Source organism: Callorhinus ursinus, unplaced genomic scaffold (assembly GCF_003265705.2).
Source record: "Callorhinus ursinus isolate GAN/ISIS: 27379988/994484 unplaced genomic scaffold, GSC_fseal_2.0 scaffold3, whole genome shotgun sequence".
In the NCBI taxonomy this organism is placed as follows: Eukaryota; Metazoa; Chordata; class Mammalia; order Carnivora; family Otariidae; genus Callorhinus; species Callorhinus ursinus.
The window spans coordinates 63539439-63556833 of NW_027397065.1; the positions used below are offsets into that span (position 1 = coordinate 63539439).

Consider the following 17395-nt stretch of genomic DNA (forward strand, 5'->3'; position numbering starts at 1 on the left):
ACCACTTACTGGAAGGTAGGACGTGTGGAGAAGTGAATCCGAGGCGATAATCGGGAGGATAGACGGCGGGGGAGGGGGCCTCCATCGGCCGCTCCTGGCAAGTGCTAGAGCTGCGGAGCACAAAATCGGAACTTCTAGAAGTCGGCTCCGCTGAAGGACCTCACTCCAGTGACTAAGTGGGAGGTGGAACCCTCGCGGGACAGTGTGGTCTCAGGACCCTCGGGGTCACAGAGAGACCAGGGGTGCCTGAGTGCGGCAGAGCTCCCAGGTATCAGAGCGGGGAAGCCGGCTGCAGAGACGGAGCCGAGGTGCGGGCTCTCAGCTTGGGGTTGCCATAAACTGTGATCCACAGCCCAGTCGGGCCACTGCGCCTCCAGCAGGGACCCAACAAGCGGCAGAGCTGGGGAGACTCCCCTTCCTTCCCCGGGAGGAGTGGCGCGGGAGCGCACCACAGGGATCTGCTGGGTTTGGAGACTCCACACGGGGTCGGGTGCCAGAGATAGAAACGCTCAGTCACAGGCCGGGTGAGCACGAAGTGCGGCTGGAGACGGGGAGACGGGAGTGACTGACTGCTTTTCTCTAGGGGCGCACTGAGGAGCGGGGCCCCGAGTTCTCAGCTCCTCCGGGCAGAGAGTGGGAGGCCACCATTTTCACTCTCATCCTCCAAAGCTGTACCGAGAGCTTGCAGGGAACAAAAGCTCCTGAGAGCAAACTGGAGCAGCTTGCTTAGCCCGGACCGACAAGGGCGGGGCAATTCCGCCTCCGGCAAAGACCTTTGGGAACCACGGCAACAGGCCCCTCCCCCAGAAGATCCGCACGAACAGCCAGCAAACCAAGACCAAGTTTACCGATCAAGGAGAACGGGAGAACTCCAGCGCTAGGGGAATACTGCACATAGAATTCATGGCTTTTTTTATCATGATTCATTAGTTTTTCAAAGTTAATTTTTTTAACTGGTTTTTTTTTTAATTTTTCTTTTTCCCTTTTTCAACCAACATCTTATCAATCCCTTTTTAAAAAAAAATTTATTTTTCATTTTTAGAGTCATATTCTATCCCTTCATAGTAGTTACCCTTATTTTTTGGCATATATATATAAGTTCTTCTCTCTTTAAAATTTTGAGATACAGTTTCTTCTAACAGATCAAAATATACCCTAAATCTCTAGTGTATGGCTCTGTTCTAGTCTCCTGCCTGATCACATTCTCTCCCTTTTTTTTAATCTTCTTCTTTTTTCAAACAACTTATCAATTCCTTTTATAAAATCTTTTATAATTTTCATCTTTACAGTCATCTTCCTTCCCTTCATTGTATCAACCCTCATTTTGTACATATATATCTTTCTTTACAATTTTAGGAGGCACTATCTTCTAACAGACCAAAATACACCCAAAATCTAGTGTGTGGCACTGATCTATGCACCAGCCTGATCATATTTGATCATATTCTGTTTTTTTTTGTTTTGTCCTGTTTTTGTTTTTTTTATCTTTTTCTTTTTTTTTCTCTCTCTCTTTCTTTTTTCTTTCTTTCCCTTCTTTTCCCCTGGTTTCAGGTCTCTTCTGATTTGTTTAGAGTATATTTTCCGGGGACATTGTTAACCTGTTAGCATTTTTGTTCTCTCATTCATCTATTCTCCTCTGGACAAAATGACAAGATGAAAGAAATCACCTCAGGAAAAAGAACAAGAGGTAGTACCGTCTGCCAGGGACATACTCAATACGGACATTAGTACGATGTAGGACCTAGAGTTCAGATTCATGATTTTAAAATACTAGCTGGGCTTGATAAAAGCATGGAACTTATTAGAGACACCCTTCCTGGAGAAATAAAAGAACTAAAATCTAACCAAATTGAAATCAAAAAGGCTATTAATGAGGTGCAATAAAAAATGGGGGCACTAACTGCTAGGATAAATGAGGCAGAAGAGAGAATCAGCAATATAGAAGACCAAATGATGGAAAATAAGAAGCTGAGAAAAAGAAAGATAAACAACTACTGCATCACAAGGGCAGAATTCGAGAGATGAGCAATACCATAAGACGAAACAACATTAGAATAATTGGGATCCCAGAAGAAGAAGAAAGAGAGAGAGGGGCAGAAGGTATATTGGAGCAAATAATAGCAGAGAAATTCCCTAGTGTGGGGAAGGAAACGGGCATCAAAATCCAGGAGGCACAGAGAACCCCTCTCAAAATCAATAAAAACAGGTCAACATCCTGACATCTAATAGTAAAACTTAAGAGTCTCAGAGACAAAGAGAAAATCTTGAAAGCAGCTCGGGAGAAGAGATATGTAACCTATAAAGGTAGAAGCATTAGTTTGGCAACAGACCTATCCACAGAGACCTGGCAGGCCAGAAAGGACTGGCATGATATCTTCAGAGCACTAAATGAGAAAAATATGCAGCCAAGAATACTATATCCAGCTAGGCTCTCATTGAAAATTGAAGGAGAGAAAAAACCTTCCAGGACAAACAAAAACTAAAGGAATTTCCAAACATGAAACCAGCCCTCCAAGAAATATTGAAAGGGGTCCTCTAAGCAAAGAGAGAGCCTAAAAGCAGCATAGACCAGAAAGGAACACAGACAATATACAGTAACAGTCACCTTACAGGCAATACAATGGCACTAAATTCATATCTTTCAATAGTTACCCTGAATGTAATGGGCTAAATGCCCCAATCAAAAGACACAGGCTATCAGATTGGATTAAAAAACAAGACCCATCGATATGCTGTCTGCAAGAGACTCATTTTAGACCCAAAGACACCCCCATATTGAAAGTGAAGGGGTGGAAAACCATTTACCATGCTAATGGACACCAAAAGAAAGCTGGGGTGGCAATCCTTATATCAGACAAATTAGATTTTAAAACAAAGACTGTAATAAGAGATGAGGAAGGACACTATATCCTACTTAAAGGGTCTATCCACCAAGAAGATCTAACAATTGTAAATATCTATGCCCCTAACATAGGAGCAGCCAGTTATATAAGGCAATTAATAACAAAAGCAAAGAAACACATTGACAACAATACAATAATAGTGGGGGACTTTAACACCCCTCTCACTGAAATGGACAGATCATCTAAGCAAAAGATCAACAAGGAAATAAAGACTTTAAATGACACACTGGACCAAATGGACTTCACAGACATATTCAGAACATTCCATCCCAAAGCGACGGAATACACATTCTTCTCTAGTGCCCATGGAACATTCTCCAGAATAGATCACATCCTAGGTCACAAATCAGGTCTCAACCGGTACCAAAAGACTGGGATCATTCCCTGCATATTTTCAGACCACAGTGCTTTGAAACTAGAACTCAATCACAAGAGGAAAGTCGGAAAGAACTCAAAGACATGGAGGCTAAAGAGCATCCTACTAAAGAATGAATGGGTCAACCAGGAAATTAAAGAAGAATTTAAAAAATTCATGGAGACCAATGAAAATGAAAACACAACTGTTCAAAATCTTTGGGATACAGCAAAGGCAGTCCTAAGAGGAAAGTATATAGCAGTACAAGCCTTTCTCAAGAAACAAGAAAGGTCTCAAAAACACAACCTAACCCTACACCTAAAGGAGCTAGAGAAAAAACAGCAAATAAAGCCTAAACTCAGCAGAAGAGAAATAATAAAGATCAGAGCAGAAATCAATGAAATAGAAACCAAAAGAATAGTAGAACAGATCAACGAAACTAGGAGCTCATTCTTTGAAAGAACTAACAAGACTGATAAACCCCTGGCCAGACTTACCAAAAAGAAAAGAGAAATGACCCAAATCAACAAAATCATGAATGAAAGAGGAGAGATCACAACCAACACCAAAGAAATACAAACAATTATAAGAACATATTATGAGCAACTCTATGCCAGCAAATTAGATAACCTGGAAGAAATGGATGCATTCCTAGAGATGTATCAACTACCAAAATTGAACCAGGAAGAAATAGAAAACCTGAACAGACCTATAACCACTAAGGAAATTGAAGCAGTCATCAAACATCTCCCAACAAACAAAAGCCCAGGGCCAGATGGCTTCCCAGGGGAATTCTACCAAACATTTCAAGAAGAATTAATACCTATTCTCCTGAAAGTGTTCCAAAAAATAGAAATGGAAGGAAAACTTCCAAACTCATTTTATGAGGCCACCATTACCTTGATCCCAAAGCCAGACAAAGACCCCATCGAAAAGGAGAATTAGAGACCAATATCCTTGATGAACATGGATGCAAAAATTCTCACCAAAATACTAGCCAATAGAATCCAACAGGACATTAAAAGGATTATTCACCATGACCAAGTGGGATTTATCCCTGGGCTGCAAGGTTGGTTCAACATCCACAAATCAATCAACGTGATACAATACATTAACAAAAGAAAGAACAAGAATCATATGATCCTCTCAATAGATGCAGAAAAAGCATTTGACAAAGTACAACATCCTTTCTTGATCAAAACTCTTCAGAGTATAGGGATAGAGGGTACATACCTCAATATCATAAAAGCCATCTATGAAAAACCTACAGCGAATATCATTCTCAATGGGGAAAGGCTGAGAGCTTTTCCCCTAAGGTCAGGAACGCGGCAGGGATGTCCACTCTCACCACTGCTATTCAACATAGTATTAGAAGTCCTAGCCACAGCAATCAGACAACAAAAAGAAATCAAAGGCATCCAAATCGGCAAAGAGGAAGTCAAACTCTCACTCTTTGCAGATGATATGATACTGTATGTGGAAAACCCAAAAGACTCCACCCCAAAACTGCTAGAACTCATACAGGAACTCAGTCAAGTGGCAGGATACAAAATCAATGCACAGAAATCAGTGGCATTCCTATACACCAACAACAAAACAGAAGAGAGACAAATCAAGGAGTCGATCCCATTTACAATTGCACCCAAAACCATAAGATACCTAGGAATAAATTTAACCAAAGAGGCAAAGGATCTGTACTCAGAAAACTATAAAATACTCATGAAAGAAATTGAAGAAGACACAAAGAAATGGAAAAATGTTCCATGCTCATGGATTGGGAGAACAAACATTGTGAAGATGTCAGTGCTACCTAGAGCAATCTACACATTCAATGCAATCCCCATCAAAATACCATCCACCTTTTTCAAAGAAATGGAACAAATAACCCTAAAATTTGTATGGAACCAGAAGAGACCCCGAATAGCCAGAGGAATATTGAAAAAGAAAAGCAAAGCTGGCGGCATCACAATTCCAGACTTCCAGCTCTATTACAAAGCTGTCACCATCAAGACAGTATGGTACTGGCACAAAAACAGACACATAGATCAGTGGAACAGAATCAAGAGCCCAGAAATGGACCCTCAACTCTATGGTCAACTAATCTTTGACAAAGCAGGAAAGAATGTCCAATGGAAAAAAAGACAGTCTCTTCAACAAATGGTGTTGGGAAAATTGGACAGCCACATGCAAAAGAATGAAACTGGACCATTTCCTTACACCACACACAAAAATAGACTCCAAATGGTTGAAAGACCTAAACGCGAGACAGGAGTCCATCAAAATCCTAAAGAACACAGGCAGCAACCTCTTCGACCTCAACCGCAGCAACTTCTTCCTAGAAACATCGCCAAAGGCAAGAGAAGCAAGGGCAAAAATGAACTATTGGGATTTCATCAAGATAAAAAGCTTTTCTTTTTAAAGATTTTATTTATTTGAGAGAGAGAAAGAGAGAGATAGAGAGCACGAGAGGGAAGAGGGTCAGAGGGAGAAGCAGACCCCCCCGCTGAGCAGGGAGCCCGATGTGGGACTCGATCCCGGGACTCCAGGATCATGACCTGAGCCGAAGGCAGTCGCTTAACCAACTGAGCCACCCAGGCGCCCAAGATGAAAAGCTTTTGTACAGCAAAAGAAACAGTCCACAAAACCAAAAGACAACCGACAGAATGGGAGAAGATATTTGCAAATGACATATCAGATAAAGGGCTAGTATCCAAAATCTATAAAGAACTTATCAAACTCAACACCCAAAGAACAAATAATCCAATCAAGAAATGGGCAGACAACATGAACAGACATTTTTCCAAAGAAGACATCCAAATGGCCAACAGACACATGAAAAAGTGCTCAACATCGCTCGGCATCAGGGAAATCCAAATCAAAACCTCAATGAGATACCACCTCACACCAGTCAGAATGGCTAAAATGAACAAGTCAGGAAACGACAGATGTTGGTGGGGGTGTGGAGAAAGGGGAACCCTCCTACACTGTTGGTGGGAATGCAAGCTGGTGCAACCACTCTAGAAAACAGTATGGAGGCTCCTCAAACAGTTGAAAATAGAGCTACCATACGATCCAGCAATTGCACTACTGGGTATTTACCACAAAGATACAAATGTAGGGATCCGAAGGGGTACGTGCACCCCGATGTTTATAGCAGCAATGTCCACAATAGCTAAACTGTGGAAAGAGCCAAGATGTCCATCGACAGATGAATGGATAAAGAAGAAGTGGTATATATACACAATGGAATATTATGCAGCCATCAAAAGGAATGAGATCCTGCCATTTGCAAGACGTGGATGGAACTGGAGGGTGTTATGCTGAGTGAAATAAGTCAATCAGAGAAAGACATGTATCATATGACCTCACTGATATGAGGAATTCTTAAACTCAGGAAACAAACTGAGGGTGGCTGGAGTGGTGGGGGTGTGGGAGGGATGGGGTGGCTGGGTGATAGACATTGGGGAGGGTATGTGCTATGGTGAGTGCTGTGAATTGGGCAAGACTGTTGAATCACAGATCTGTACCTCTGAAACAAATAATGCAATATATGTTAAGAAAAAAAAGAAAAAGAAGAAGATAGCAGGAGGGGAAGAATGAAGGGGAGTAAATCGGAGGGGGAGATGAACCATGAGAGATGATGGACTCTGAAAAACAAACTGAGGGTTCTAGAGGGGAAGGGGGTGGGGGGATGGGTTAGCCTGGTGATGGGTATTAAAGAGGGCACGTTCTGTGTGGAGCACTGGGTTTTATGCACAAACAATGAATCATGGAACACTACATCAAAAACTAATGATGTAATGTATGGTGATTAACATAACAATAAAAAATGTTTAAAAAAAACTATTTCTCTGGGGCGCCTGAGTGGCTCCATTGGTTAAGCTGCCTTCAGCCCAGGTCATGATCCCAGGATCCTGGGATCCAGCCCCACCTTAGGCTCCCTGCTCAGGGGGTTGTGCTTCTCCCTCTGCCCCTCCTCCTACTTGTGCTCTCTGTCAAGTAAATAAAATCTTTTTAAAAAATTAAAAAATAAAAATAAATTTTTAAAAAATTAAAAAATAAAAGTGTTTTTCCTGGGGCGACTTGGTGGCTCAATGTGTTAAACCACTGACTCCTGATTTCATCTCAGAGTCCTGAGTTCTCAAGCCCTACATTTGGGGGTGGAGCCTACTGAAAAAAAAATAAAGTGTTTTTCCTGCGTTTGGAGGAGATGATCGCCAGTTCATCTTATCCACACTTACCCACTGGGTACTCCTTACAAAGAAAAACACACATTTACAGGGTAACTGTAGGACATTGGGTATGCAGGAAGTCGCTGAAAAGGGCAAAGCCATTGGACCCACCAAGAGACTGAACTGGGCGGGGAGAGGCGGGGAGGTTTTTGTTTCATGAAAACTGTTCTGGAGCCAGCTGAACCCCCCACACTACAGCATTTCCATCCACCTACTGACACTAGTGTTTCAATAAAGGAGAAAATAAACAAGCAATTAGACAAAGAGTCTTTCTTTTAAGGGACTTTTACATTATTTAACTCCAATGTCACTTTCAACTTTCAACCCCTGTTTTCAGATTATTCTTAATATTTCTCCATTACTCAACTGTAAAAGAAAAGGCCCAGCTCCACGGATCAATAGGTGGCACACACTTCCCCACGCCCTCACTCCCAGTTCCTGACTCGCTGCAACTACTCCACAGGGCCGGCACAAGCCAAGGCTTAAAAAGCCGGCCTCCAACGCTGGCTCCACTGTGGTCGCCTGGAGAACACGCCCAGGCTAGTCCATTGGAGGTTGAGAAGCACATGACCCAATGACGCCCAGCCAACAGCCAATCAACTGTCAGACTCAAGTGCGAGTCAACTCCGCTGAGACCAGAAGAGCCTAGCTGTTGAGTCTGTCCTAGATCAGCCAACCTTCGAGTCAATCCTGTTAGTGAGCCCGAGTAAGACCAGAAGAACTGCCCAGACAAACTCAGCCTAAACTGCCATCCTGCAAACGCAAAGGCTTAATCAAGACTGATTGTTTTCCTTTTTCTTTTTTCTTAAAATATGTTGCGTTATTTGTTTCAGAAGTACAGATCTGTGATTCCACAGTCTTGCACAATTCACAGTGCTCACCATAGCACATACCCTCCCCAATGTCTATGGGGAGTAAGTCAGAGGGGGAGACGAACCATGAGAGATGATGGACTCTGAAAAACAAACTGAGGCTTCTAGAGGGGAGGAGGGTAGGGGGATGGATTAGCCTGGTGATGGGTATTAAAGCGGGCACATTCTGCATGGAGCACTGGGTGTTATGAACAAACAATGAATGTTCCATGTACACATGGAACACTACATCAAAAACTAATGATGTAATATATGGTGATTAACAAAACAATAAAATTTTTTTAAATAAAAAGACTGATTGTTTTCCGTCACTGAGCCTCGGGGTGATTTGTTACATTATTATGGCAAAAGACGGATGATACAAGTGCCCAAATGAAAAACTGTATGGCAGTCATTTCAGTGAGGTGAAAACAAGTGGCCAGAGACTAGACTGCAAGACCCCTGCAGGCGGGGACTTAGGCTGGGTGGTTGACCACTGTATCGCCTTTACACAGCCCACCCACATAGCCACTGGTACTCAATCATGTGTGCTGCATGAAAGAAACATCTGGTTGAAACAGATCCTATGCTGTCACGCTTCTCAGAATGGTCCTGAAATCATTAATTTCCAAACTTTTAAAAAAATATAACTGACCCACTACTATCCTTTATTTACCTTTTTCCTTTCCAAGTCAGAATCCTGAGCCAGCACACATAAACCACACAGTAAAAAGGACTTCTGTAAAAGACTTCCCCCAAAGCACGCAGATGATTCTTTGCCCCATCACATAAAGCCATTTCTCTCCAACTGCCAGGCTGCTTCTGCAAGAGCCCAGCCAGTTACAGTAGCTGGTGTAAAAGCTAATCTTAGAAAGCACACATCACTTCTCCAACCCCGTAATTAAGACCAGAAATCTGTAACTGAGACATTCATAAAACGGGTTTCCAAGTGCCAGCTTTGCCTTAAAGCTCTGCAGAATGGGCCAGATTGGGGGAAGGCTGCCCAGAACAATCTGATGGGCAGAGGGATGGGAGAATGGGCTCCTGGATGTCCAAGAAAGCATGGGAGCAGGCCCCAGCCAGTAATTTCCAAATCCCCCCTCTCTGCCTAGTCAATGGCACAGAACTTCTCTGTCCACCTTTGATCATTATTAAGTGCCAGGGCCAACCAACTATTAGCAAACCTGCAGGAGAAGAACAGATTCCTATGGACAAGGGGAGGAATTTTGTTGGTTTTTAGATGAATGTCTCCAGTGGCTAGTTGTCAAAGAGTAGTCTTTTAACTTCTCAGTAGGATATTTCTATTGCACCAATTTTATCTTTCACAGAAGGGACCAGTTTCAACCAACTGTTTGCAGTCCTGATACTTGGATTCAAGTCAGGGAGGGTTATTAAACTTATTTACACAGTGCTTATGACTGAGTTCTGACTTATTGATGTGCTTATTTCTACACAGCCATAACAAGGACTGGGAAAACTATAGCCTCTCCTTCCCAAAATGCAAACATATGCATATGCCTCACCTCTGACTCCAGGCCTTGCATTTATCTGGACAAAGTGCTGATCTTGGCAGGTCACCCTTGAATACACTTTAGGAGTCTGTCTCTTTGATACAGCCAGCAGGATAAAACCGCCCTCTCCACATATGTCTTCAATGGCTGAGATAATCTTTTCCCACCACTTCCCACTGTGGGGACTTTTTCAATCTGTTTAATAGTAGGGAGGAGCCAGGTTGCTATTTTGGGTTTAACCATGAAATATTTATTGAGCTCTAACTTACCAGGAGCTATTTGAAACCCCAGGGCCTTCGGATTGTATCATTTTTATAAAAATGGTCCCGGAAATTGATCAGGTAATGAGAGGAGGGAAAAGAAAAGTCGCCCTGATTTGAAGGATCAGCAGGGCCAGGGGGTCTGGCTTATCAGCGCCCAGAGGATAGGAAGGGTAACATTTGAGTGTTTCATTCACTTTTATAGGCCCAGAGTGTAAAAACCAAGCAGTACCTTACAGGTCGGGTATTGTAAACTTTCCATTTTATATGAGGAAACTGAGGCCCAGGGTGCTTAAGTGACAAACCCAGGTCGCACACCTAATCAGTGGAAGAGTCAGAATCGATATATTTTACTCTTTTTGAAACTCCAGCAAATGACCATGAGTACCATTTACAAAGACAGGGCAGTATTACGGCGTTTGGTGGTGTACTTACATACAAGCTAGAGTTCAAAATCTTTTTTTTTTTAAGATTTTATTTATTTATTTGAGAGACAGAGAATGAGAGAGAGAGCACAAGAGAGGAGGGAGGGTCAGAGAGAGAAGAAGACTCCCCGCCGAGCAGGGAGCCCGACACGGAACTCGATTCAGGGACTCAAGGATCATGACCTGAGCTGAAGGCAGTCGCCCAACCAACTGAGCCACCCAGGCGCTCTAGAGTTCAAAATCTTGAATGTTCCTGCCTCCAGGGGCCCAAATTCAACACACTCATATCAGTGTAACATTTTTCATTATATGTTAGCTCTCAAAGGCGGAGAATCCATAATTTACAGCAGGGGTTCTCAACCTCAGCACTATTGATATTTTAATGTGGATAATTCTTTGTTAGAGTGGAGGTGAGACTATGCATTATAAAACATTTTGCAGCTATCCCTGGCCTCTACCCAGTAGATGCCAGTAGCCTATCTAGTTTGGTTCTCCAGACATTGCCAAATGTCCTCTGGGGAGCTAAATCGCCCCAGCTTGGAGCCACTGATTTTTTTTTTTTAAGGTGTTTATTTGACAGAGACAGACAGAGCAAGAGAGGGAACACAAGCAGGGGGAGTGGGAGAGGGAGAAGCAGGCTTCCCGCTGAGCAGGGTGCCCGATGCGGGGCTCAATCCCAGGACCCTGAAATCATGACCCAAGCCGAAGGCAGATGCTCAACTACTGAGCCACCCAGGCACCCGGGAGCCACTGGTTTAAAGTAAAATTAATATGACACCTGTGCAAGGCTCTATAAGCATCATTGAACCGCACAATATATTTCTATTAATGGTGACGAAGGTAGAAAGACCTAGAGATTTAAAGAGAAAGACCTGATATCATCATTGTATTATCCAGTACCTACAAGGCACAAAAAAACTTCTCTTCCATCTTCTTAGAAATTAATAGAATTAAAAATTGATATCTATTATTACTAATAAATGTTAATTTATTAATTAATAAAAATCTTCTGAATGCTTCAAGTTTACATTAAAATAATTTTCTTTCATTTATCCTACCCCCCACGTACAGCTGGAATTCTTTTCCTAATGGCCATTGCAGTTCTTTTAAAAAATCTACATCAGGGGTACCTGGGTGGCTCAGTCGTGAAGCATCTGCCTTCAGCTCAGGTCATGATCCCAGAGTCCTGGGATCGGGCCCCGCATTGGGCTCCCTGCTTGGCAGGAAGCCTGCTTCTCCCTCTTTCACTCCCCCTGTTTGTTTTCCTGTTCTTGCTATCTCTCTGTCAAATAAATAAATAAAATCTTTAAAATAAATAAATTAAAAATCTACATCAAACTCAAAAGCTTTGCATAATAAAAGAAATCATCAGCAAGACAAAAAGGCAACCTGAATCAGACGATATTTGCAAATGACACATCTGATAAGGGTCAATATCTGAAACATGTAAAGAACTCATAGGAGTCAACACCAGAAAAATAATGTGATTAAAATGGGCAGAAGACCAGAATAGATGTTTTTCCAAAGAAGACACATCCAGATGGCCAACAGACACATGAATAGGTGCTCAACATCCCTAACCATCAGGGAAATGAAAATCAAAACTACAATGAGCTATCACCTCACATCTGTCAGAATGGCTAGTATTAAAAAAACAAGAAATAATAAGTGTTGGCGAGGATATGGAGAAAAGGGAAGCCTCGTATACTGTTGGTGGGAATATAAACTGGTGCAGCCCCTCTGGAAAACAGCATGGTGGTGCCTCAAAAAGCTTAAAATAGAACTACCACACAATTCCATTGCTGGGAATTTACCCAAGGAAAACAAAAAGACTAATGCGTAAAGCTCTATGTACCCCCATGTGTACTGCAGCACGATTTACAATGGCCATTTTATGGAAGCAACCCAAATGTCCATTGATAGACGAATGATAAAGAAAATGTGGTATATATTTTCAATGGAATTTTTATTCAACCATAAAAAAAAATGAAATCTTGCCATTTGTGACAACATGGATGGACCTAGAGGTATTATGCTAAATAAAATAAGCCACACAGAGAAAGACAAGTACTATGTGATTTCACTTATATATGGAATCTAAAAAACAAACCAAACAAAAACAACAAAGACAGAAACAGAGAGAACAAACTGATGGTTACCACAGGGAAGAGCAGTGAGGGGATGTACAAAACAAGTGAAGGGGATTAAGAGATACAAACTTCCAGTGATAAAGTAAATGTCATGGGGATGAAAAGTACAGCACTGGGAATGTGGTCGATAAGACTGTAATACACTAATCATGGTGAGCATTTTGTAATGTGTGTAATTTTTGAATCACTATGTTGTACACCTGAGAATAATGTAATATTACATGTTGACTATACCTCAATGAAATATTTTTTTATTTTAAAAATCATAGCCTGAAGACTATACAAAGTACACAGATGTGGGATAAAAACAATCCCCACAAATAACAATTCAAAAAAAAAAAAAACCCCACCTCATTCACATTTGATCCTTTACCAAATTGAAACTCGTTTGGAGCAAACACCCTGAGGTGGATTAGCTTGCATTAGCTCAGACGGCTTTCCTAGCCACCAGCTCTAGCTCATGAAGAGTGAGTGGCTATGTGGGGTGCAGAGGAAGGATAAGACCTTGGCACCTCAGAATACCAGCTTCACTTCATTTATTTTTTTTTAAGATTTTATTTATTCATTTGAGAGAGAGAGAGAGAGAGAGAGAGAGAGAGAGAGCACACAAGCTGGGGGAGGGGCAGAGGGAGAAGCAGGCTCCCCTCTGAGCTAGAAGTCCGACATGGGGCTTGATCCCAGGACCCTGAGACCATGACCTGAGCTGAAGGCAGCCTCTCAACCATCTGAGCCACCCAGGCGCCCCACAGTTTGAAGTAACTCCAAAGTCCTAGGAAATGTAGCCGTTTGTAACTTTGTTAAGGTACCAACCGGAAGCTGATAGAAGGAGCCCCAACAGCTGAGCAGCAACCACAGCCAGACTCAGCCCCATTGCTCTCTTCTCACTGAACACAAGCGCAAAGTGACTCTGGCAGGTGATTTTTTTTAAATTTGTTTCTATGTGAAAAATGCCATCAGGTGAAAGAGAAAACTTCAGGGAAATTTGGAAAGGTGGTTAACTATAGTTAATGAGCACTGTAAAGGCAAGCACAAGGACATTTGACTCTCCATGGAAATACGAATTAAGAGAAAATCAAGAATTTGTACATTGTCTTACTCTCATTTTACTCTCAAATTTGGGGAGTCAGAAAGTACTGGAGTATCAACCTCCAGATTCTCAAGGGTCTATTGTAAATTCTTGCTTACCCAGGAGCACACGGGGTGGGGGTCCAATGAGTAAGGGTCCAGAGTGAAGGGCTTTGATCAGAGGCCATGGGCTTGCCATGAGGGTGGGTAGTAGTTGGAAGCCAAAGAGAGGCTCACTTGGCAATTCTGCCTTTCCAGAGCTGCCTTCCCAAGTGGCTCTCATTTAACTTCAGTGTGGGGGACAACAGGCTCCTACCATGGTGAGTCCACTCTAGAGTGGTAGGTATGAAAGAAACGCCTAGGGTCAAGGTTGGACGCCAGTCTTCTGCCTCCCAGATGCCATAAAATCACATTGGCTATAGAAGGACACTAATGTCAGGAAAACAGACCAGGTTTGGAGAGGCCCAGGCAGGGCTGTTCAGGGAGGTGGAAAGATGCCTGTTCTGTGGAGTCATTGGCCAGGGTGGCCCCAAGCTGTTCTGCTCTTCTTTCCTGCTAGAGCCACGCCTGAGGCCCCAAGAACCCAGTCCATCAATGCCTTGGGCTATGCAATTTCCCCTCTCACATCCTTTCCCTAAAACCTAAAGGAATAAATCATCTGTAGATCTTATTTCAAAAGGGCTAAGGAGTGGACTGCCTGCTCCAGTGCACTCTCAGCAGCTCTAAATCTCTGACTAACCTTGGCTCCCACATGAGCCAGCAGGAAGGAACTCATACTTGGTTCTACAACCATTCACCAAGCCGGAGAGAACCCCACAAATTGTCCTTCTTCAGAAAAACTCACTGTCCAATCCTGTGCCACATGCTTTCTATATTGTCTTTTTTATACTTTATAACAGCTCCCTTGATAACAACAATGGCAAAGTACATTTTCTAAGTGAGGAAACCGAGGCTAGAAGTTATGTAACTTGTCTGAGGTTGCACCAACATTAAGTGATCTGGCTGGGATGGAACAAAGACTAAGTCCTGTACTTTCTCCACAACAGCAAGGGGTATTCAAAACCCAAGAAAGATGCACTATTTCGGGGCGCCTGGGTAGCTCAGTCATTAAGCGTCTGCCTTCGGCTCAGGTCATGATCCCAGGGTCCTGGGATCGAGTCCCGCATCAGGCTCCCTGCTCCGCGGGAAGCCTGCTTCTCCCTCTCCCACTCCCCCTGCTTGTGTTCCCTCTCTCACTGTGTCTTTCTCTGTCAAATAAATGAATAAAATCTTTTAAAAAAAATTGTCTTTCCTTGGAAGTTTTCATAACACAGATCTAGTAGCTAATGTTGTTCACAAATTAAAAAAAAAAAAAAGACGATCTGTGTCTTCTTTGCTAGAACTGTCATATCACTCACCCTTACAGCCCCAGAGCCCCAGGTGCCCAGAATGGGGGAGAAGGCAGGGAGGTGAGCTGCCACCACCGCCCCAAGGGAGCCAAACCCCAGAGTCAGCTCCCAACCTGTGGTTCTCAAACTTTAGTGGGCATCAGAATCACCAGGAGGGCTTATTAATATACAGATTGCTGGCCCCAGCCCCCAAGTCTCTGACTCTAGTCAGTAGGTCGGTAGTTCATGGTGGTGGGATCTGAGAATTTGCATTTCTAACAAGTTTGCAGGTGATGCTGATGGCTGCTGGTGGGGACCACACCCTGGGACGTGTCGTGTGAACTGCTTTGGCCCCTGACTCCTAGACACAGTAGGAGTGAGGAGGGATCTGGGCTTCCTCCCACCCCTGTGGAATGTTCCGGGGTCTACAGGATGGCCAAATGCACCTTCTCCAGTGTTTCTGAGGACATTCTCTCAAGATCCTGCTGGGACTGTGATTTTTTGCAACAGAAGCGCTAGCCCTCTCTCCCCACCACAGCTGAGAGGAGGTCTTTTCTCTGAAAAGACACTAATCTTGAACACTTGCGGAGGATGCGAGCCACCTATTTGCCAACCTGCCACCAGCTTGGCACTGATGTTTGCTTAACCTCTGCTCAGCTGCCACCTCCTGAGGATTTTCTTGTCCCGCCCTTGGCCAGGTTCGTGTTTTTCAAGTTCAGTCCTGAGAAACCTCTTATTTACCAGTTTGAGGAATTTGGGTTTCTTTCCTGCACGTGCCTCTTCTGGATTCCCCATGTCTGTTGTTCTCTGTCCCACAGCACCAGTGGGGCCAGAGGGTAAAGGCCCGGCTGAACCAGCTGTTCGGGCAGGGAGGGGTCTTTTATCACCGCAGTGAATTGTTGGCACGTGATGATCATAAAAATCAGTTTGTTTCATTACTGCTTTTAAATTCTCAGGGCACCTGGGTGGCTCAGTCAGTTAAGCGACTGCCTTCGGCTTGGGTCATGATCCCAGGTAGGGGATTGAGCACCATGTCGGGCTCCCTGCTCGGCGGGGAGTCTGCTTCTCCCTCTCTCTCTGCCACTCCCTCTAGCTTGTGCTCTCCTGCTCTCTGTCAAATAAAGTCTTAAAAAAAATTCTCTATAGACAATGCACTCCCCTCCTCTACCCCTGTGGTCTGCACCTGGGACCGATGGCGCCCACCCACCCCCACCTCAGTACACCAAGGCCACACCAGGTTGCTCTTCTAGAAGCCTTTAAGTTGAGCACCATCCTTAAAAGGACCATTGTCACAAGGTTCCCTGGGAGCAGGAGTCAGGGTGGAGATACCAGTCCCCTTGTTGTCCTAGCAAATCTCATGCTACCTCCCCTTTCTACCACCTCCACCACCAACCTGCACAACCCATCAGCCTCAGTGCCCCAAAATCAGTCTTCTTCATGCCTGCTTGCTGTTCCCTTCTCTCCTCAGCCCACCACCCATCCAGACCTGCCAAACCTCCTGCCTTTGTGGTTAAATGATCTGCCAAACTCATCTACCCTAAGACCTTCATGGAAAGGCAGAACTTATCCCAGACCTTGCTGCACCCTAAATAGCAGGACTCCTAGGTAGAGGGGTGTCCCTTTGTGAAAGATTGTATTGGTAATAGTGACAATTAAGCAATTTGAGGCTTTAAGAAGGGTCAATATGGAAAAGGTAGCCTCTGGCCAGGACGCCTAGGATCAGCCTGTGTATGTGAATCCTGAATGTCCTGTGGCACCAGCCTTCTTTTACTATCCAAACAAAATGGCCTGATTCCCATCCCATGGGAGTACAGTGCCTTCCTCCAAATTCCCAAGGGAGGGCGTTGGGGGGGGGGGGGACTTGAGGTCTCCTAGCCACCCGCACGCACTTAAATTCTCGCTTCAAGGGACTTCTCGGTCTGCGCTCACCATCTTGCGCCCTGCATTTGTGGTCTCCTCTGCGCACCTGTATGCGCTCTCCTCCTCGGACGCTACCCCCTCCCCCAATCCTTTCCCCAAAAGAATGGCAAGTCACTGTCTCACATAATCATGCTTTCACTGAAGTGTGGGGAAAAAAGAACACAGCTTAAAATTGAATATTAGTCATCAGTGTTCTTAAAGTTGATGTTCTATCCCTGCCACTCTCACCCTCTCCAGCTGGACCTTTCCTTGCTCATCATCTCCCCATTTATCAGGCTCCAGATCTCTGTTCCTCCCTCCATGCTCAAACTGCCAAGGGAAAATGGAAATTTCTGTTACTTTATCATATAGACATG

The 17395-nt window shown here is 43.8% G+C and overlaps 1 long non-coding RNA gene across 1 annotated transcript in view; it reads right to left on the minus strand.

Moving 5' to 3' along the window:
* Window positions 1-17395, minus strand: part of LOC112819885 (uncharacterized) — a 78830-nt gene that overhangs the window by 44915 nt on the left and 16520 nt on the right. Inside the window, exon 3 of the long non-coding RNA XR_003206988.2 lies at window positions 17268-17348. This is a non-coding gene — a long non-coding RNA (uncharacterized lncRNA). The remainder of the gene's footprint in view (window positions 1-17267; window positions 17349-17395) is intronic.